At 40.6% G+C, this 21,295-nt stretch overlaps 4 non-coding genes and 2 pseudogenes across 4 annotated transcripts; 4 read left to right on the top strand and 2 right to left on the bottom strand.

Moving 5' to 3' along the window:
- The first annotated feature begins 8,064 nt into the window (after positions 1-8,064).
- On the top strand, positions 8,065-8,137 carry trnat-agu (transfer RNA threonine (anticodon AGU)). The gene has a single exon. It is a non-coding gene; the product is annotated as a tRNA-Thr (tRNA).
- Positions 8,138-12,046: 3,909 nt separating this feature from the next.
- On the bottom strand, positions 12,047-12,210 carry LOC132896054 (U1 spliceosomal RNA). The gene has a single exon (XR_009655919.1). It is a non-coding gene; the product is annotated as a U1 spliceosomal RNA (small nuclear RNA).
- A 1,557-nt stretch (positions 12,211-13,767) lies between these two features.
- trnad-guc (transfer RNA aspartic acid (anticodon GUC)) lies at positions 13,768-13,839 on the bottom strand. Its single transcript has one exon. It is a non-coding gene; the product is annotated as a tRNA-Asp (tRNA).
- Positions 13,840-14,406: 567 nt separating this feature from the next.
- Positions 14,407-14,521, top strand: LOC132895574 (U5 spliceosomal RNA). Its single transcript, XR_009655779.1, has one exon. It is a non-coding gene; the product is annotated as a U5 spliceosomal RNA (small nuclear RNA).
- A 188-nt stretch (positions 14,522-14,709) lies between these two features.
- On the top strand, positions 14,710-14,814 carry LOC132898792 (U2 spliceosomal RNA; annotated as a pseudogene).
- A 370-nt stretch (positions 14,815-15,184) lies between these two features.
- On the top strand, positions 15,185-15,364 carry LOC132898131 (U2 spliceosomal RNA; annotated as a pseudogene).
- The last annotated feature ends 5,931 nt before the right edge of the window (positions 15,365-21,295 follow it).

The raw sequence follows: 21,295 nt of genomic DNA, 5'->3' as shown, positions 1-21,295 counted from the left end.
ATTTGTGAGGCAGATTCACATAGAAGGATTTGAGCGATGTCCGGTACATGGAGCAGTTCCAACGATCTGGAAACAAAAGTCAGACGTGCCATCCCAAAGAGCTCACTGCACAGTAAGTGTCAAGCTTGCGTTTAGCCTGTCGCTCTTGGTGAGGATAAGCAGGGTGGTGGTCTTCTTTTGGTCACTGTAGATAGGTATTTGAACAGTGACCCAAGTGCATTGCCAACTCATGTGGTCAGCATAAGACCTGCGTATGGCCAACGATGCGTCTCACTTTGGTGCCCGGCTGTCGGTCTAGCCGAGCGGACTAAGGAGCAGTGTTCGGCTCATGGTATCCAGTGGAGATGCGTTCTTCAGTGTTGATCCTGATGTTTGTTGAGTCCTGTTTACTGATGTTTGGGATGGTGTGCTGATACCGTGCTGAACTCCAGTTTTGCATCTTAAGGTACTGAAGCAGATGCCTTGATGTTCCCCTATGTAATTTAGAATGCTTACGAGTAAGTTTGAGATTCTCTTTGCCATACGATGGGTGAAAACTGGTCATTGCAGTCCATTCTAGGGTTCATTTTACAACACTGGCTTTATTTAGCAGCACTGCCCACAGACGGTTGGCAGGTCGAGTCAAAGTACTGTCATAAAATGTTTGCAGAGGTTGCTTGTAAAAGCACTGCCAATACAGAGTATTGCAATAGTTAGCCAAGCGCATGGCCCACGCGAGCTCAACACGCCATGCCACCCCAAAATGTAGCTCCCTCCAGTCTCTTGCTGCAGCTGACATCAATTTTACTTTGGCATTTTTTTTAACTGACTCCTCTATTACTGACACTGTCTGATGTGCTTGGGGACAGTAGGGGCTCCGAGTGTGCCTCCCTCATGGCTGTTTTAGTCCTTAAATCATCTTCAGTGCTTAAAGAAGCCCACCCAAAAAACTTTGCCAGCTTAGACTATGCCATTGTTTGGTTCACGCAGAGATAATTCCACCAAAACACCAGACCGATTAAGACACACTGCAATTGGTCAAAAGCTTGGAGCTTATTTGGGCATTATGTGTTGTCGATTTTTATTGGTCACAAGCATGTGCTCATTGTTTACACTCTGGCTTCCTGCCGTCTCTTCACTGGGGTTGGATTTTGGCAAATGGAGGGATTTGTGGAGGGAGTTCTAGAAAAGATGAAATATGATAATGATGACAAATACATTCATCATGGTGATGACTGCTAGTAATTTTCTCTTTGTCATTGATGGATTATGTTCATCAGTGACAAGCGTGACGAGTGCCAGTGGAAACCCTGGTTACAATACATTTAAATCCACTTGACCAACATTGAGGGAATATTGCTCCAGCAGGTACAACAGTCTTTCAATCATCATTAAATCTACCTTGCTAACAGTGAGTGAAAGTGCTGACAAGGTGGATTTCAAGGTGGGAAAACATTGTCAGCACTGCTGTCCCAATGAATTTAGGAGGAAAAATATCTATTTACAGCACATATGAAAGTGCAAAATATAAAATAGTAAATGTGAAACATGATACATTTGAACAATGCTCCATGTGAAAATGCAGTGCCATGCTCACAATTTGAGGCTGATCAAACCAAGTATCACCAAGTAATGTCTGCTTCCTCTTTTGGATTGGCATCTCGTGGAAATCAATTTCCCATGACTGTGTCTTTGTTCGAGATATCCACTATTCCTTTGCAATTTATCATTAAATATTTGTGAAGTTTATTCCAAGCAAGTTTCAAAGAAATCCGATGAACTCTGGAGAAGGAAGTAAAAAAAATATTGTAAAAAATATGTGAAAAATACACAAAATCCAAAATGGGCGACATCACTCAACCCAATGTTAAAAACTTCCACTCGTACCAAATTTAATGGATATCAAAGTAACTGTGTCCTGACCATGAAGACCCGTGCATCTGATTTCATGTCGCATCTCAAGCAAATTGATTGTCTGCCATTATGTCCTCATTTGAGGACATTTAAAAACAAAAAAAAAAAGGCTCATTTTTGCAAAAAACACAGTGTATCCCCTACCATTATATTGGGCAGTATACCAGTACTACAAAAAAAAAAAAACAGGAATGCAGTTCTATTGTAAAAATTGTTCTAATTATTGTTCTGAAATAAATGAGAAGACTTAAAGATGATTCCTTTACCTGTTTGTTCAGGTCCAAATGCTGTGTAACAGGCACGGGCGCCGCCGGGGGGGAAAGGTTAGAACAATTCTAGGGGCCCAGCACTGCCATGGGGCCCTTTAAGGGGCTGATAATATGCTTTTAATGATTTTAATAAGACTTTTGAAATAACAACAATGCAATATTCCATCTGGTAAAATGAGCTAATTGAACAAGGTTGTCTATTTCTTGAGTTCTTCAACATATTGTCATTTAACCCTCCCCCTTTTGCGAAATGGTACGGTCCAGTTCTGGTAGAAGCGCGATGCGTTAAATCTGTGTGCTGATCAGTGCAACGCTACTTGCTGCTGTATCGCGGTGCAGCAGCCAGCCAGCCAGCAGTGGAGTGCGTACAGTCTATGATCACTAAATATGAAGAGTGGCTGTCAAAAACGTAAAGAAAGGCAGCTGAAAGCTGAGAGGGACCGGAGAGGCAGGCAACTGGTCACTCAGTTTTTCCCAAAGAAAGGTAGCTATCGCTCACGTGTGTTCAAAATATTAGCGAATGGTAAATGAACAGTATGAACGTGGTTGGATTAGCCTATCAAGAGAACACTTTTACAGTTTGTACAGTGACATTTTTTCCATTTTAATAACTGAACTGACTTGTGTGATAAACAAGATGAAATATTACGTTATGCTGGTGCTAATAACTAGTGCTAATAACCAGTTTCATAACTAATGGGGTGCCCTAAATATGCACAGATTCAGCCTCAGGGGGACCTCCGCCCGACCAAACCACTGAACCCCCCTTTGGAGAAGGAGGTAAGCAGCAATACAACCCATAAATGCTTTAGGATTGAAGTTTTTAATGAGCGAGCGCCATATACAGTTTGCTAGATTGCCATGGGATTTCCATAGGTATTTTGATGCTGGGTAGAAAACTTTTTCTATGATTTATTAGCAGTCACATCACACATTTCACTACCAATTGTCCTAGCACAAGAAGGCATGTGGCAAAATCTTGAATTTTCATTTGTGATTGTAAATGCACCAGAATTAGTCACTGACCAGTTTTCATCTAGTCCCTGGTAGGTTAATGCATAAAATGCAATAACAAAGTCACAAACTCAAGGTCCATGGGCTATCAAAAGTCAAATAATGACAATAGTGCAATTGCGACGAGGGTGGGCAAAGTTGGGGGGCCCAAAATTCTAATCTTTCATGGGGCCCAAAATTTCTGGTGGCACTCCTGGTAGCAGGAACCATGTTCATCTATTGCAGATGAAGTCAGCAATTCTCCAGAAAGTCCTTATGTCAAAGAGAATCTGTTGCAAATTTGGTGTTGCTACCTTGAAAGTGTCACAAATGCCAGGATTGTTATGCATTTGCTGTGACAAAACTTTTAATTCAACAGTAATCTGCTTAATTTTACAGGTACTCTGATGGCTGATCATTGATGTTCGATATCCAACTGGTGGTTCAAATCTGAGAGCAACAGGTGTTTCACAGTTACTGTTGACAGCCTTGTTGTTACACCAGCTGGCACCGAATGTGTTGACTTGGAATTAATTTATCTTTTTTACCAAATACAGCATCACTGTTGCTTGAAAATTGCCCTAAATAATAAACCTGTGACCATTTTCTCAATTCTTCATTTGTTCTTCTGTTCTGCTACAAACCATTTATGTCGCTAACACAGTGGCGGTGGGCTGAAAGCTTTTCAAAGCACTTCAAAACTGTCAGGAGTGTTACAGTAAAATTACTTATTGCCGTACTGTGCATGCGCTTTGCATTTTGGGGACTTGGCTATGTAGTTTACCTGAAGGACATGCAGTCTGTACCAGGATATGTTGTTGGATGTGCTTTTTCTCAGTACACAATGGAGAAGTGGCACATGTCAGGAGTGCTACGATTTTCAAGTTCCTACATACAGTATTTATAGCCATCAAGGTCTATCCTCTTTTTGAAAGCTATTTGCCTGCCTCACAGCAAAACTAATGCTACATGAGTTAAATGGACATCCATTTCAGAAAATGTGGATTTTGTAGTACACAGCAAACACAAAATGTAATTTGAGTGGAGTTTAGATTTTTCACCCTTTTGTCACACTCAGTGAGCCATTTTTTTTGTTTTTTAAATAGGCCATATCTACTATACCATCGCAATTAATTTTCATATATCTGGAGTTTATACCAGCCAAATTTCAAGCGAATCCAATGAGTTTGAAAGAGTACATAAAAATTATTTTTTTTTAAATGCAAAACTTTCAAAATAGCTGACTTCCTGTTGAGTGGAGCAAATATAAGCCAGTGTGAAATATGTCTGTCATGGTGATGACAGTGTCCCCACCAAAAATCATGGAGATCGAACAAACTTTGTGACAACTACAGAAATAAACACATTCAAAAATCTAAACATTGCTTGCATTCAGGGACGCTATGGAGCTCCTCAATCATGCCAAAACCCACACACAATGTACATTTTTGATTTTTCACAAGTATGAGGCCTGAGCCAAAGATGCATGTGTCACTGGAGGAACAGACCCTCAGGCCCTCAGCCTGCATCTCGGGTTCTTGGGCCCTAATAGTAGTCCTTACGGTTGCAATGTGGATTCAATCAGGTCCTTGCACCACAACAATGAACTGCTATAATTCCTAAATGGTTAAAAGAATATTTTTGTTAAATGCCTTGAATTAAAGCCAAACAAAACCCAAAAAGTAAATTCCTTTATACTGATAGATAATATCCATATCAGACGTGTTTGAGTGTTCACTTGTTCATATTTGTACCTGTATACTGTGTACAGATTTTATTTTAAAAGGAAAACAGTGTTCCTGTGCACAGCCATCTTCCTCTCTCCAAGGTTCAAATATCACATTCTGAGGACAAATCGTGACGTCACCGACTCCAAACCACTGAGCTCTCCGTAAAAATCTGGAGCGTTCATAGCCTATTCCCTGCTGTTGAGACGAGTGAAGCCAGCTGGCTGCCATCTTACCACTCACATCGCGTGTATTTGGCTTCTGTGTTAAACTGTCATGTCCGATCAAATTTGCCCCAAGAAAAGTGTCTCCTGACTTTTTTCCTTTCATTACCTCTTCTTATTTTCTCAACTTTACCCACATTCCTTACATATCTTTATAGCACTCCCCTTCACTGTTATTGTTTGTTTTTTTTTTCCTTTTCCAGTTCAGTCTCTGATCATTTTTTGAACGGCTCTTTTACTACTATAATTATTTTTACAGAGATTATTTCAGTTTTTATTTGTACAGGAAATCATATAGGGCGGCACGGTGGTGTAGTGGTTAGTGCTGTCGCCTCACAGCAAGAAGGTCCTGGGTTCGAGCCCCGGGGCCGGCGAGGGCCTTTCTGTGTGGAGTTTGCATGTTCTCCCTGTGTGGGTGTGCTCCGGTTTCCCCCACAGTCCAAAGACATGCAGGTTAGGTTAACTGGTGACTCTAAATTGACTGTAGGTGTGAATGGTTGTCTATGTGTCAGCCCTGTGATGACCTGGCGACTTGTCCAGGGTGTACCTCGCCTTTCGCCCGTAGTCAGCTGGGATAGGCTCCAGCTTGCCTGCGACCCTGTAGAAGGATAAAGCGGCTAGAGATAATGAGATGAGGAAATCATATATTGGATGCCGTCCGGGAAATAAGCCATTGACTGGGAAATATGACCAACCCTGATTTAAGAGTACTTATCAATATACTTGGACTCAATTTAAACTAAAATCATGTTAAAACAGACAATCATGCCCATTTTGTCAATTTGTGCAAGTAGGTGTGACGTGTGTAGATGATCGACATTGTCATTTGTGCTTAGCCTGAGGTAAATGAAAATAACTACTGACCAAACTAGAACAACAACATCTCTTTTTATTTGCATCCCTCACTGCCATTTCTGCCTAAGGCTATGGTCCTTCTTTCATTTAGGCTACTGAGGCTAATTTACTCAGTTCATTTTTCTTTTTGAGTTTGAGCCGTTGAGCTTGAGCTCTCACATTCAATATCAAACATGTCTAGACTTTGGCTTTGATCTAGTCTGGGACATTTCCATCAAAAATCTGACACAGTCACAGTGTTCATCCCAGATATCACTGTCAGATTTTCAACAAAACCAGACAAAATGATGAGACCGATTTTTTTTTCTTTTGCTCTTGCAAACCATCATAAAATGCTGTAGGTGGGTCCACGCAAATGGCACTGCGCACACACATGTAAAAATGATCACACACTATCAGTACTCACAGGTGAAATGTCCGTCCACAACCTTTGACTTGACAGTTTGTACAGTTCACTGCTGCACATGCAGGCATTTTTCTTGTAATTTTTCTCACCAACTAGATCAATAACTTGACCAGTTTTGTGTAGCTTCCAGTAGCCTAAATGACCATTCTGCTCAACGATGTGAGTGGTAAGATGGCGGTCAGATGGTGTCACTCTGACGAGCCTCTGAGCTTTCCAGATTTTTACGTAGAGATCAGTGCTCCAAACATGATTTAGCGAGGCTAGTGGAGCTCATGGACACATTGCTTCTAAATTGTTGTTAACAACCCTAAAGATGCCAAGTGTCAAACTTTTGGGTGTAAAATAAACCGGATCATTGATAATTTTATGTGACATGCTTTTGTTTTTATTCATGGAGAAAAGATATCTTTTTAGACGGCAACAATCACACTGCTATGAAAACAGGATTGTTTACTAGTATCTGTGTCAGTACTGAACATGCGTTATCTAGCCAAGTAGATTTAAGAAGAAGAAGCCTTTATTTGTTTCACATACACTCAAGCACCGACTGAATCACACAGTGAAATTTCTCCTCTGCATTTAACCCATCTGAAGCAGTGAACACACACAAGTGAGCAATGAGCACACACACATATCCACAGCAGTGGTCAGCTATTCTACAGCGCCCAGGGAGCAGTTGGGGGTAAGGTGCCTTGCTGAGGGGCACCTCAGCCCAACCTCAGGCCATGGCTCCTATATACCTAACCATGTCTTTGAACTGTGGGGGAAACTAGAGCACCTGGAAGAAACCCACACAGACACAGGGAGAACATGCAAACTCCACATAGAAAGGCCCCTGTCAGCCACTGGGCTCAAACCCAGGACGTTCTTGCTGTGAAGAGACAGTGATAACCACTACACCACTGTGCAGCCCTAAACATTGAAATGTCAAAAAAAAAAAAAAAAATTAGGAACCCGTAACATCACCTTGTTAACATGCATACCAAGTTTCAAATCTGGATCATGAATAGTTTTGGATATATGCTCCGGAAACGAACATTGCTCTGAGAAACTAAGTCAAAATATATTTTTGATGTAAAAATTTGAAAAATATTTTTAAAAAAAATCCAAAATAGCAAAAGGTACCAGTTCACATGTTGCTTGATATGTATACAAAGTTTCATCAAGATATCTTCAGTCGTTTTAATTATGGCCCAGAAACGAAAATGTGACTGGCTGGACAGCCGGCCAGACAGAACCCATTTCTATATCCCCCGCCAAAATTCATTTGGGCAGCCGATCAAAAAAGAACCAAAAATACTGGTTGAATTTTTTTTTTTGGTTGCAGTTCTCATCACCTGAAAACCACTGGCTGCTGCTGAGGATGGCCCCACATGAAGAGCCTGGAGATCAGTGAGGTCACTCATGGTGCTTATGGTTTGTCTCTTGAGGTCTTGGCCTGTCCAGTGTTTTTGTTAACTCATATGAGAAAGTAGCCAGAATGCACAGTCCACAGCCCACTCTACGATTAACACACTGCATTATTTAAAATGCGTGTCCATTTTTTGCAAGGCAAATAGTAAACAGAAGCTAACTGCAGCTAGGAACTAAAGCTGTGAGTGACTTTACAGCAGTTTCTGGGGGCTGTTTCGGGGATCAGCGCAGGGTCTTCAAGGTTCTGCTGTGGCCCCAATCTTAAGCAACTGTGAAAGAGTTAAGGCTCCATAGCTCAGTGGCGAGAGCACTGGTTTAGTAAACCAGGGGTCGTGAGTTCGATTCTCACTGGAGCCTGTAAAGAGTTAGTGAAAGTGTCTCTTAATCTTACTTTTGTTGGCTAGGACGATACCAGTTTTAGTATCGGGTGTAAACAAACCACAGCTGATGGATTCTCAATCCTCCCTGCCCTTCTCTTTCAGTAAACGATAAGTTTAAAAAAAAAATATTAAAACAGAGCAAATGCAGTGAGAAGGTACATTCCAACATCCATGTCGGTAAACCTAGGCCAAAAATGGACATCGTCACTCCAATAATTTTGAGCAATTTTGCACACATCATAACCATAAATAAGCTAACTTCTCTCTGTATCTATCCTTTGCTTCTCTCTGACTTAGATTATCCAAGCAATCTGGTAGTAAAGCTTTTCTAGTGGTAGCTTTCTTCGAACTGCAGACATCTGACATCTTCAATATTGCTTGCCTTCAGTATGTAAACAAAGTTCGCTTGTCCCCCAGGATAATGGCAGTAACGGTTGCTAATATAACTGTGAGATAAGTGCAACGGGTCTGTTGCAAATTTTGACAATGTGGCACAAAGTTATAGAAGGGAACTTCTTTATAATCTCACTATCTGGTGTGACCCAGATGAGGATGGGTTCTCTTTTGAGTCTGCTTGCTCAGCTATCATCTCCAAATCATCCTCAAACAAAAAAAAAACAAAGATTGAGGACGAATTTGAAGAGCTTTTGTGTCTTTTTCAAAAGAATCGGTATCAAAATTCACGCCACTGAGGAGAATATTATAGAGTCCGTGTGGAAACAAAAGAAGGTACTGGTGCAAATAATGTCAAGCGTACAGCGCCGTCAATCTGTAAATCGCTGCGATCTAATAATGGCAGGCAAGCTTTTAGTGATTTTTGGAACAGGATTCAGATGCAAAAAAGCATTTTTCAAAAACGTTTTTTATTTATTCGCTAACTTTACAGTGTAATTGAGCACAGCACACACAGAAAACTGGGGATTTTCTGACGTAACTTTCATTAGACTAGCACTTTAAGAACGATGCAGCCAAGTGAAATCTGCCTACCCGTCAGTCGCTGCGATCTAATTATGGCGGACAAGCTTTTAGTGATTTTTGGAACAGAATTCAGACGCAAAGAAGCATTTTTTATTTATTTGCCAACTTTACAGTGTATTTGAGCACATCACACACAGAAAACCAGGGATTTTCTGATGCACCTTTCATGAAACAAGCACTTTCAGAACAATGCAGCCAAGAGAAATCCATGTCGCCAGCAGTTCAGGTCGACCATTGAAGGCATCCATTAAATTAGCTAACTCAATTTTCTGCTTTTTACCTAAAAGCTAAAAACACAGAAAACAGCTACAACTTAGTAAATGAAGATAAAATATGACAGAACTACAGACAAAAAGATCTGAACTTCAGCAAATGGATGCGTGAATTTTTCGACGAGCATCCTGTCTGTCAGTGTTAGCTAACGCTACTTATGTCATCTGCTGCACTAGTATATTTTGCCTGAGAAAGTTTCTCAACTAAAGACAAAATAAACAAAAGAACCATGACTTACCTCTGTCTACTTTGCTAAGGCATCGTGTTTAGCAGATAGTTATAACTTCGCACGACACAAATCCTCATAAAATATAAAGTATGATGGACTGATAGAAAACAGTGGCGCCAGTTTCTCGAGCTGAAGTCCATTAACGTTAACATTAAACGTATGATGATGCTGTGTGATGTCACGCATTCTTGCAGCGCATGCGCATTCAATGATAATTCCAATGAAAATGTTTTTTTAAAAATTGATGGGTGTAATTCACTTTAGCTTATTTTTTTTGTTGTCTAAATCATTATTGACAAACTCTCATATTGATGGTGTTTTTAGAATAGATGAAAATGAATAAAAGTATTATATTATAATAAACACTGAAGCAGAGGGAGCTCAGCTCCTGCTGGCTGTACTGCCGAGGCGAGGAGGCGGAACTGAGCTCCGGAGGGCTCCGGCCCAATTTAATCTCTGGGTTCGGAACCTGAAAAGTCGGTCCCCTTCTGGATAGAAGTTTTGTTTTTTGTTTTTTTCCTGGTGCGAACCGTGACGACATCAGAGGGCGTGTTTTTAGTTTAGGATAAGTTTCTACATCTTCTTATGATTACTAGTTGGTCTGTGCTTGTATTTTGGAAGTAAGCAAATATCTGCTATGTCTGCAAGTCTTATGAAGACAAGGAGGCTCAGGCACCAAAGCGCAGCGTGTGGAGAAAATGTAGCTGGCTCCGCATGTTGCTGGTGTTTTCGTTCTGCTCGCACGGCTTTCTGACCACCAGGGAAGAACTAAAAGAACAAAGCTTGCAGGCAAGCAATGCGATCCACCATCTCCGGACTACTGTTTACTTCTGCTGTGCACTGTGCAATGCCTTCTGTCGATAACGCATTCTTGATGACAAATTTCTGTTGAAAACTCATGGAGACCAAGGACATCACTAGGCCTTTTTTACTGGGGCACGTGCCCCAGTAAAAATCAGCTGTGCCCCAGTAAGAAAATGTTGAAAGATTTTTGTAACAAACTAGTTTCTTTGGCAGATCATTTATCTACTGTAAGTTGTAGGACAGAGTGTGTTTCAAACTTCTATCGCCTCTTCTTTCTAACTAATTTTCTGATTGGTCTGGGAGATTCTCACTGTAAACATAGCGTGCGTGCGGCGTGCTATGAGTCCATTTAGCCTACTGGAGAGATGAGTCTACTCTTTGGATGAGTCAGAGAACAGGCTCTGGATGAGTTAAGGTAGCGCGAAGTTTTTGCAACAAAACTAAGCAAACCATATTCTAACAAACCCATTAAACTACATCGAATTAAACGATATTAAATTACTTTTCCAGATGGATATCAGACAATTCTTCTCACGAAGCAGAGACAGGGGCAGGGAAACAGTGACAGATGAGGAGGAGGGTGAGAGAGGTAAGATTAAGGTTGTAGGCTATGTGCTAGTCAGTCATAACTAACCAGCTAAGTTCGTGAATCGTGAGAGTTGAGGTGACACGTTTAGCATCAGCATGCATTAAAAGCCCAAATGCCAACAATAATTTTTTTGGGGACTGGGATGTGTTTTCCGTCTAGTTGGCCTATTCCTTGCATAACTTAATCCACGAGAGCATAAGAATTATCCACTTTGCATAGGTTGTCCAGGAACGTTAAGGTGCATTGTGCGGGGGGGTGCAGTGCCCCAGTAAAGCTTAATTCCTAGTGATGCCCCTGATCGAGACCCTTGCTCGTGCCAAGGTTCCCAGAAGCCTGACCTAAACCCGTTCAAGAACACGTTCCCTGGTGGTCGGAAAGCCGTGCGAGCAGAGCGAAAATAACAGCAACATGCAGAGCCAGCTACATTTTCTCCACATGTTGCACTTTGGTCCCTGAGCCCACTTGTCTTCATAAGACTTCAAACACATCGTGCAACTTGCACTCCAGCGCACAACGTCAGGGGAGGGCAAAGAAGGAAGGAAGGAAGGAAATAGATAGATAGATAGATAGATAGATAGATAGAAAAGCCACCAGCTCTATTTTTGACTCTGTCAGGGTTATGGGAAAGAGGAGAGAGCAGGAACGCATTCCCCCACTTTCAGAAATTATGCAGTCGATATTCACGCATTTGAGGAATTCGCAAAGGTCTGCACGACCCCGGTGAAATTCTCTCCGTCAACGGTGCATCCTCAACAACCATTTGCTGCTCAAAACTCATGGAAACCCTAACTGGGTGCTAAGGATAAAAGAAGCCTGAACAAAACCTGTTTTCTCGCGCTCAGAAACACAGCAATACACAGAACCAGAGAGATTTTTTCCACATTACCCTTAAGAACATAACCCTGCTAGCTCCTCAAAGATTTAAAGCAGCTAGTAGCTCTTGATATCTGAACACAAAGAAAAACTTCAGAGAAACAAACAGCTCTATCTTTGACTCCCACAGAATTAGGCAAAAGGGGAGAGCACGAACGCAGTCCCCCACTACCAGAAATTATGCAGTTGAGATTCCTGCATTTGAGAAACTCACAAAAGTCAGCACAACCTAAGTACAATGGCTGGGCCTCACTTTGGACAAACCACCTTCTTGATCATGGTGTTGCCCCTGCCAGGTAAGTATGAGCTTCTTTGCCTGGCTGAGATGTAACCCTGCAAGGGTGTAGGCCGCTCCCTGAGGGCAGGCAAAGCGTCCGAGCAGGGTTTTGCATAATTTTTGGCCCCTCCTCTTCCAAGTCAGCACAAGACACTGGTGGTGATTTCATGTGTGCTCCCTCTACTGGTCAGACAAGATATGGACCCGACAAGACTTTGCACCGACTGACACGTCGCCCTTTTCGACCAACAGGGAACAGGTTCCGTTCTGGTTCGCGCACCAAAGTTTGATCCGTTCAGAGCATTTTGGTCAAAAATCCATTGGTTCGGACAGTGGTTAAATTGGCTTTTGTAAGGAGGGGGAGCTCTTCTTTACTCACAGTGGTCAATATCTCTCAAAACATTTTTATTTATCACACCATCAGTTTAATACATATTTTATCAGCTTATGGCCTAGTTATTTATATCTCACATCAATGCACATATTGGTAACTTATTAAGCCTATGTTTCACCATCAATCTACACTGTAATTTGTAAAACTTATTCACAATATACATCACCAATTCACATATTAGCAATAGTTATTTACATCTCATCAATCTACACTATTATTTGCATTACTTGTTTACATCTCACACCATCAATTCACATATTAACAACAGTTCTTTACATTTCACACCATAAATCTACATCAATCAAATCAATTGTTTGCTAAACTTACTTACATGTCACAACATCAAACAACATATCAGCAATAGTCAGTCATTACAATTTCATTTACAACTTTCCAAATAAGACTTAGATCAAGTTTCTCCTGCCTTTCCTGTCTCTGTCTACATGCTCCTGGGGAGACTCCCAGAGCGTCCGGGAGACTAGGGATGTCTGAATCATTTAATTTTGTTATTTCGTCTAGTCTTAGTACCCCACAGCAACCTCATAACTTTGGCCAACCAAAGCAACATTGGATTGGGGGTCAAGCGCGCGAGCCAATGGAAAAATCCAGGCTGCCAGTTATCACTATCACGAGGGAGGTTTGCTAACACTCCATGTGCAAAGATAGGTTAGTGGGCATCCATTAAATTATCTAACTCAATTTTCTGATATTTACCTAAAAGCTAAAAACACAGAAAACTTTTTTTTTTGTCTGACTTTTACTAGACTTAGAAATAGAATATTATTAGAAGAACATCATCAGAGGGTCTACCATTGGCAATTCATAATAGTCATAATTGACATTAACATTGACTTTAGGCATATTAAAGTATGGTCTATAGTTACTGGATTTATCTAGATCTGTTACTATTAATAAGATTTAATTGACACAAGATGTGGTTATTCATACACACCCACTTTATATACATATGCTAAAGGGCACTTCAGCCCAACACCACCCCATGTTAACCAAACTACATGTCTTTGAACTGTGGGGTTAACCAGAGCTGCCACAGGGAGAACACGCAAACTCCACACAGAAAGGCCCCCACCAGCCGCTGGGCTCAAACCCAGAACCTTCTTGCTGTGAGGCGACAGTGTGAACCACTCCATCCCCCTGCTGCACAAGTTAATAAAACCAAGTTTTAAAGTCTCCCCGTCGGGGAATCGAACCCCGGTCTTCCGCGTGACAGGCGGAGATACTGTCCACTATACTAACGAGGATGACGCAATAGCCCTCATTTATCAATAAAAATTGTGGTATGGAAAGCATTTACTGCTGGGGTCAACAGCGTTCCTGCACTGTAAACCCGAATAAGTTGAGTTTACTTAAAAAAATTGAGGAAAGTGGTTGCCTTAAAAAAAATAAGTAATTATTAAATGATTGAATTGAGTACCTTAAACTTACCAGAAGATTGTAAGTTTAAGGTACTCAATTCAATCATTAATAATTACTTATTTTTTTTAAGGCAACCACTTTCCTCAATTTTTGTAAGTAAACTCAACTTATTCGGGTTTACAGTGTGTCAATAATCAAACTCCAGCTGATGTTTTCATATTTAATTTATAGGCCTACATCCGTGATATTGGACAGATCACACAGCACTCAACTGTTCCTTTCCAAAATTCAACACCACCCACCCCGCTTGCTTATCTATCTATCTATCTATCTATCTATCATTCTTTCAAAAAAGCTCGTTGGTCAGACATTTCTCTGCCTGCGTGCAATGGCTAATAAAGCTGTAAAGGCACCTTCAATCCAGTGTCACTAACCTGATCCAGTGTTAAGTGCAGCTCAGGTTTCTCTTCATTGACGCATAAATCTTTCGCCTTTTACTAAAGATTTCTGTGGAGAGAAATGTTAATGAGTTCAGTATATTTTTGCAGGCTTTGCTCTGGCAGAGCTGAACATTTTTAGTCAACAAATGTTAGAACTATTGATCGTTTTGCATTAAAGCATCTCCCACACACCCCAAAAGATGATGTCTCTCTTCAAAAGGATCCAGCTGTTGGGGGCGGAGTCTAGCTGTGTTTACCTTTCTGGATTTTAATATGTGGAAGTGGTATATTTAAAGCCATTAGCTGCAGTAAATTATCATTTCTCCGTGTTTCGACTAGGATTGAGTGTAGTATCTATTCTAATCAATTTAATATTTGATTTGTTCTTTAAACGAGAGTGTTATGTCCAGCAGAGTTTTTTTTTTTTAGAGTAAGAAGCTGGGATTGGAGTTTGCTCTTTTCATATACTAATCTAATGTTATAGTACATCTGTCTTTGTTCTCGAGAAATCTTTTTTCCCCTTATTTAACACACTCTTTAAATGAAGTTGATAAATGTTTTTTTAGAGTAGAGAATAAAAATAAGAATTTGTTCCTTTTATTGTATACATTCATATGGTACTATAGTAGATTTAGGAATGGTTACCTTATTTTAAAAAAGAAAAAAAAAATATTTTGCCTGCCTTAACTTTTTTTCCCTATTTTTTGGTTTTCTCCATGCTCAACAACACAGGTGTAGAATTGGGTGTGGGCGGTATGGGAGAGAAATGTTAACGAGTTGAACGTAAGTTATTGCTTTTCGGCCTTTTGGTTAAGGTCAAGTGTGGTATCTATTCTTATCAATTTAATATCTGATATGTTCTGTAAATGAAAATGTTATATCAAGCAGATTATTTTTTTTAGAACAGGGAGCTGGAATGGGGGTTTGCTCCTATCAACCTGATATTGTAGTATTTTCAGGAATAATGCCTTTGCTCAAAAAAAGGATTTTTTTAATTCTTATTTGACACTCTTTAAGTGAAGTTAATAAATGGTTTTTTTTTTTAGAGTAGAGAATTAAAATAGGAATTTGGTTCTTTTATTCTATACACTAGATTTAGGAATGGTTACTGTATTTTAAAAAAGAAAGAAAAAAATCATTTTGCCTGCCCTAACTTTTTCCCTATTTTCTGGTTTTCTCCATGCTCAACAACACAGGTGTAGAATTGGGTGTGGGCGGTGTGGGCGTGTCCCTACCAATATTTCTGATTGAAGAAAAAAAAATCCCGCCCCGTGCGCGGCACACAAAGGGTTACTGTAGGTTTCCACTGGGCAAAACACCACGCCCAGTTCGCTCATGAATATTCACTCTGGAGGCGTGGCCGCGAAAATAGCCCGCACTTTTGGCTACCGTGTCAATTAGCAAGTGTGGTTGCAGTGATGATGATGATGATGATGGTTTATTTCAAACATGTAAACAAACAATGAATAAATAAGCAGATAACAAGAAAAACAAAACAGCATTTGCAACAAGAACACGTAAAAAGCCACTAAATTAGAAAATAAACCTTAAATAATATAGGTGATAATAATATAGCAAAACAAAAGAAAACAAGACAAAAATACAAACAAGCAGGGACGTGCACAGGATTATAGAGGGGCAGGGGCTCAAAGTCAGAAAAAGGGCAGCAAGTGCATTATTTTTTTTCCCGGTCCTTTCCAAAATATGGAAATGTAGAATTAAAATTAACATACTAAGAGGAAGGTAAGTACTTAGCTATGTGTCCTGTGTTGGTGAAAGTGATATGCAATTGCCATTTCTTTTGTGTCAGCAAAATTGTCACTCACATTATCATAGGCTTGGAAGACATGCAAAGCAATAAAACACTGGTGCATTATTAGGCTTTTTTATTGTTAAAGATTTAACATTGAACAGTGAAACCTGAACTTTGAACAAATAAGTAAATAGCCTAATGGACAAAATGATAAAAATCAGTCCTTCTTCTCATAAGGTAGAAGCCTAACATTCCAGGGGCCTTAAAGCAGTAACCTTCTGGGGGCCATGTCCCTGTAGATATTAATGACCTCACTGTGATTTATCGGTATGTCTTTTTCAATCGAGAGGAGAAGGAGATCAGAGAGCCTCTCTTCTTTGCATAGGCTTCTGAGTACATTTTTCACAAGCTTTTGTTTTTGTTTTTTTCTGAAACATAACCCACATTTGATTTGAGCACATTGTGGAAGAGGTCGACGACTAGTTATATATACAAGAGGAGAATGTAAGCGTCCCGACGATATATGATACTTGCATGTACACCGAAGCACGCCCGAGGCAATCGATTGTGAACAGTAACAGGTCAGGTCATGTCAGTTAACAAGCAGATTATTAAACTACAGAGACTTAAATTACTCGCACAAATGTCAGTAGCCCTGAAACGACACAGGCTCGCGGAGACTCACAAGAAACGTGTGCAACAGAAAGAAACGTCTAAATCTATGGATGCTTTCCTCCGACCTAAAAACGACTCTCTAGCTGACAAAGTGACTGCGGCAGAGGTGACGAGTGTGTCTCACACTGCCCAACACGCAATATCATATCGGGCAGGAGATTGTGGCACAAAGCTAGCTGCAACGATGTATCAGGACTCCGACATTGCGAAGATGATGGCATGTGGTCGGACAAAGGCAGAAGCCATCGTCACGGACGTGCTTGCCCCTGCCTCCGTCGAAGATTGCTTGAAAGTCCTCAGAAGACCACTGAATGAGCAACGAGAGACAACAACCAAAGGTAAAGTTAAAAGTTATATTAATGGATGTAACAGTGTTGCGTTAGCTATCTAGCTAACGTCAGTGAAAAAAATAAAAAATTAATTTAATTCTGTCTCTTATCTCTCTTCCTTATTTCATTCAGATGCATGTCAACCTATACGGAATGTCTGTATTTTATACGGATTTGATTCAATAAACATAGTATACGGGCGTACAAATAAAGTTATACGGATTCTTTAAAAAAACTTCAATATTTATTTAGAGCTATAATAAATTCCCACGATGATAAAAGAGCGCATAACATTTACAAACGTACTGTACGCCACAGAAAGCACAAACAGCCAGTAAAGAGTCTTATGAAATCGCGCGTTATCTTGTAGTAGCGAGACTTCGTTCCACTTTTGATCATGCGCACACCGCATTGCAAGAATCCCGCCAACCAGGAAGTATTTTGTTTGAAATGCGTATTTCCATCTGAGCGACTTTCACTAGCGACTGAAAAGATTCTGAATGGGCACTCCGGCAAGATCAACACAGACACTTGCTGTGACATGCAGCCTAGTGAGTATTGGTGCAGAGTGCTAAAAAAGCTGTCATGGAGTACAATTCAGAACATTAGAGTGGCACTTTGTGTTTTTGTCGAACATTGGAGCTTTGTATTCATTCTGAAGGTTTATTGTTATTAATATTGAATAAAAAGTAACTGGGATATATCATTGTTAATTATCATTCAAATTTTAGGTAAATTATTTTAATTTGCATCTTATACGGATTTTATAAGGGAAATACGGATTTTGGAGGTTGGCTATACAGGTTTGATTGACCAAAGGTTGACATGTATGCAGATGCTGGTGAGTCCTAAAGGTGTCCCCAAACACAGAAGAGTTTTTGCTGTGGTTGTGAGTTAAGAGACTTATTTTCTACTGTTTCTGTGGTGCTGAGCCACTACAATTCCTGTTAATCCACTGAAAACTAAATGGAGACTTGTCACTATTCCTGCTGTACTGATGCACTGCAAAGCCTCAGACTCAATATTATATTATGATTGATTTAAAGTGAATAAATTGTAATGGAAAATAAATAAAATTGAGTAGCTTCAGTAAATCATAAGTGGAAGTGTGTCTGTTAAGTCATTGAATGGTCAAAATATTATGAATGTTTATTTAAAAAAAAAACACATTTGGTGGCCTGTTCATGACCATACATCACCAATAACAGCAGAATAGGGTATTATTGATATACCATGTAAGGTAGTATGTGCTAGAAATGGGTAAACCACTATCTGTGAGTCTTCCAGCGGCCGGCGCGGCGCCGTCCCACGTTGTCCCTCAAAAACATACCCCTTTTCCCCCCTTGGGTTTATGAGCAGGTGGTCACCCTACCCTACAAACGCCCAGATGTCATGTCCATACAGTTTGAAAGGGCTAACTGTTAGACCATAGCTCACATGTTCCAGCTGCCTCACTGTCCGCCTCCTCTGTTATCATTGTGGCAGCGCGCGCAGCGGCTTCTTCCCTCTCACTCAGTCCGTGCGCGCCCTCTCTCTGGCCGCACGCGAGCGGAGCAGCAATGGACAGAGAAGCGGCAGCTCAACGCACACAGCCACCCCGGATTACAGCGCACACAGCCACCCCGGATTACAGCGCACACAGCCACCCCGGATTACAGCGCACACAGCCACCCCAGATTACAGCGCACACAACCACCCTGCATTACAGCGCACACAGCCACCCCGGATTACAGCGCACACAGCCACCCCGGATTACAGCGCACACAGCCACCCCGGATTACAAGAACATTGGTAGATTGCTGTGGAGTTTTTGTACCGCCGTTGTTTTAAACTTCTAACAGGACTGTATTATTATTATTATTATTATTATTATTATTATTATTTTAAAAGGGCAACATTTAATTAGAGGCAAAAAGGGCAGGGGCTCAAGCACCCCTAAAGCCCTGTGTGTGCATGTGCCTGCAAACAAGGACGCACTAAGCAGTTTTGAGTTTACATGTCCGAAAAGGAGTGGGCTGAAGTAAAAACTTATTTAATCCCACCCCTCTACTTTAGTCAATATAAATTGATTATCGAGCTTCCTTATATACACACACACACACACACACACACACACACACATATATATATATATATATATATATATATATATATATATATATACTGTATATTACTTATTATTTCAACTCTTCAGATATCAGTTCTCTATGACTATATCCAGGGGCGGAGCTGGGGGGGCAGGAGGGGCCGTGGCCACCCCAGGGCATGCCTTGGCCCCGCCCTGGCCACCCCAGGGCCGGACAATAAAATTTATAAAACCGGTATGTCCCACGAAATGTTAGTTCCGCCCACTGGATTTTTGTTCTGCCTATTTGGTTTCTGCGGGGATGCATATTACCGTAGCACATAAACGTTTCGCGTGTTCAAGCAGCAGGTGGTATCAGATAGTCATGCTCTAGTCCTACAACACAACAACCTACGAACTACGTGAATGTGCGATTAATTTGGGAGGTAAGTTATTCATCTCATACTTTCTTCAAGTTCTCACTTTGTAGATATGCAGTTACAATTCTGTCCTCAGACAATTCAGAGTTTCCAGAAATCTCCTGAGTTGCCAGAAATCTCCACTTTGCCTGGGGTTTTCGAAAGTATCCGTTTTCAGTGACTGAAACCTTCGTTTACATGTAAATGCAACCGTATAGATAAATATGTGTCTTTATAGATATCCGGCTACAGTGGGATTTGTACTGTGGGCACACATAGATAGATACTAGATACACAGTAGATATAGAGAAGTTGTGTGATGTTTATATTAATGTGTGTGAGATGTTGTGTGTTACTGGTGGGAGTACATATTGATTAATAATTGTCACACTCATACATACACAACACTCATGCATTCTCTCAACACACACTGTCCCCCTACCCCTCTCATGCGCCACATTTCTATATTTACATGTAACACACTCACTCATACACAACACTTATGCACTCTCTTAACACACTGTCTATCTCTCTCACACACACACAATTTGTGCACTACATTTCTATATTTACATGTAACATTCATACACTCTCAACACAGACACACAACTCATGCACTAAATTTTTATATTTAAATGTAACACTCATGCACTGTCTTAACACTCTCTCTCTCTCTCACACTCATATATGAACACACACTTCACTCTCTTAACACACACTATGTCTTTCTCTCACTCACTATAAGATACAACTCATGCACTCTCAACACACACCCTCTCTTACACACACATACCACTCATGCATGATGCACTACATTTCTATATTTACATGTAACACACTCACTGGTATACACAACACTCGTGCACTCTCAACACACACACCACTCATGCACTACATTTCTATATTCACGTATAACACACACAACACTCATGCACTCTGAACATACACTCTCTCTCACACACACACACAACTTATGCACTTCATTTTTGTATTTACATATAACATATCTTCACACACACAGAGCTCATCTATATCTACATGCAGTGCACATACTTTCCCCCCTGTCTCTCTCACACACACACACACACCACTCATGCACTACACCTCATCTATGTCATGTGTTACATCAGTGTAACACTTTCACTCACTCACGCACGCGCACACACACACAAACACATTTTGTAACTCAACACATTTAGTTTGTACAGTACTTACAATGGACAATATCACAACGTGTTGTAAGTGTTTACATATGTTGTATGTATGAGTTAAGTATACAAGTATTTTCCTTTTCCTGAGCAAAGCACTCTTTATTCAAGCCTGACTAATATACTTACTACTTCCCAGGTGCCTGGGGCAGGTGATCTTTTAGTTTTTACTTCTGCATTTTAGTAGTGATCGTTAAAATCCTGATGCTTAACTAGAGTAAACAAGTTGGATGGTTTCTTTGTTTTGCAGATGCTTTATGTTACAAAAATAAATGAATACATTAATTTCTGACCTCTTGGCTCACATGGGTTTTGTTCATGAGTTAGGCACCAGATATGCCACCAGATACATCAGAATACAGGAACTCAAATCTAGCTAATTCAAAATTTCCCAGGGAAGGACCCCCGGACCCCCTCACCTCACCTTTATTTAGTCACAGCATGGCCACCCC

Source organism: Neoarius graeffei, chromosome 1 (genome assembly GCF_027579695.1).
Source record: "Neoarius graeffei isolate fNeoGra1 chromosome 1, fNeoGra1.pri, whole genome shotgun sequence".
Taxonomy (NCBI): Eukaryota; Metazoa; Chordata; class Actinopteri; order Siluriformes; family Ariidae; genus Neoarius; species Neoarius graeffei.
The sequence above is the reverse complement of the archived record's forward strand: the minus strand, read 5'-3'. Positions and strand labels throughout refer to the sequence as shown.